Source organism: Acanthisitta chloris, unplaced genomic scaffold (genome assembly GCF_000695815.1).
Source record: "Acanthisitta chloris isolate BGI_N310 unplaced genomic scaffold, ASM69581v1 scaffold2255, whole genome shotgun sequence".
In the NCBI taxonomy this organism is placed as follows: domain Eukaryota; kingdom Metazoa; phylum Chordata; class Aves; order Passeriformes; family Acanthisittidae; genus Acanthisitta; species Acanthisitta chloris.
In genome coordinates this window covers 133,561-135,275 of record NW_008675209.1, presented here as the reverse complement: position 1 = coordinate 135,275, position 1,715 = coordinate 133,561, and the positions used below count along the sequence as shown (strand labels likewise).

Below are 1,715 nucleotides of genomic sequence, written 5' to 3'. Positions count from 1 at the left end.
GAATCTGCTGGAGTGCTTGGAGAAGTTTAGGTGCTCTCCAAAAAGATGCTAAAAATCTCCTATGTTTTTTGGTTAGTTTAGGAAAGCAAATAGTGCTCATGGGTATGGATAAGTGGACAAGTTGTCCCAGATTTCTGCCTGCAGTCCTGGGATCAAACAGGATAACGTTGCTCTGGTGCAGGATGGTCATTTTTAGCAGCTCTTGACAGACCTGTTGCAAGATCAGGATGTGTCTGTCTAAAGTTCCCCTGTCTGTATTTTGGGAAGACTCTAATTCCTTCATCAGGAATTAAAAGAGGATTCAGTTCTACACAAGTGAAACTATGTGGAGGCTGTGTAAGAGGTTTGGAGACAGAAAAGTCACTGATCCTCCAGGCTTGGGTTTTGTTATGGTTGGATAATACCACGAGAAATGCCAGGGAAGCAATTCCAGGATTGAGTAGGCAGTGCAACACTCCTGGGAACAGGAGGAGCTGGGGACAGATAGATTCTGTTCAATCCCTGCTGTTCCTCAGGCAGTGTGTTTCACTCATCCAGATGCAGATAGCAGCACTTCCCATCAGCATTGCTTCCCACAGGGACAGCTAAAACATGGTTTAACTGAAGCTGTTCCCAGCCAAGGAGAATCACAATATCACACATGGATTTCTGGGCCTCCTCTGTTCCTTGGGAACTGTTTTCTGACTCAGGTTATTGAACAGCATCGTTAAGGAGCTTATTTTTAGGCTTTTGGTTTGGTTTTTCTCCAAAGACCTGCAAATCTCAGCACACAGAACTTTCCTGCTGCACTGCCCAGTTCTTCCAGATCTCATCTTACCACCATGCAAATAGACTTAGGGACCTTAATTAAAATATCAAACCAGACCTTTGGGATATTCATTTCAAGACATGCAATTTGCTCTGTTAACCCCAAACCTTGCGAGTGAGATAAACAGGTTTTAAGGTTTCAAAGTGCAAACGTAGATAAACTGTTTCAAACAGGATAAAAGAAGTGTGTGATAGCACAAGATCCAACAGCACAAAGGGAAATAATGCTGATTTTGGCAAGTTTTTAATTGGATAATTGCCCAACTATAATATCTGCCAAGGCCAATTGGTGTTTGCAGAGGTAGAAGAAGATAGAGCGAGGATTGCCTGAGCACTAGGTTTATTCTTGCTTTAAAACCTCTGGAATTTAGATCCAGATGCTTCTGCTTATGGATTCTGAGCAGTTTTTTGGCACCAAAATGAGCTCTAGAAGTGCTGATGGCATTTAAGTGATTCTGAATTCATAGTAGTGAGGAGATAATTTGTCTGGGAAGCACTGGAAATAATTCAATTTCTAGACTATTTTCTTCATTACCTGGATAGGAAAGAAACAAAACAAATAGCAGCAGCACATGGTGTTCTTTGCAGAGCTGCTCCAAGTAAGGGATGCCAAGGGACTGTGCCTGCCAGGCTGCTGGAAGCACAGGAATGTGGAGGGAAGCAAGGAAAATCTGATCCTTGTCTAGATGGCTTTGCTTGTGGTCCATAGCATCTGTTGCTGGAAGGATTCAGGAAGGATTCAGGGATTAAGGCTTGAGATTTGTAAGAATTTCTGCTCTTTGGACCAGCATAGTTGCAACTTGGATCCTAGACTAAACAAACAGGAGGTTTTTATAGAAGGGAACTCGGATTTTTCCACAGTTTCTCCTGGAATTGGATACTCATAATGGCCCATTGTGGGTTTGATG

General features: G+C 42.7%; 1 protein-coding gene across 1 annotated transcript in view; it reads left to right on the top strand.

The window, feature by feature from the left end:
• The window catches only part of LOC103803097 (collagen alpha-1(V) chain-like), a 146,386-nt gene that overhangs the window by 70,231 nt on the left and 74,440 nt on the right, over positions 1 to 1,715 (top strand).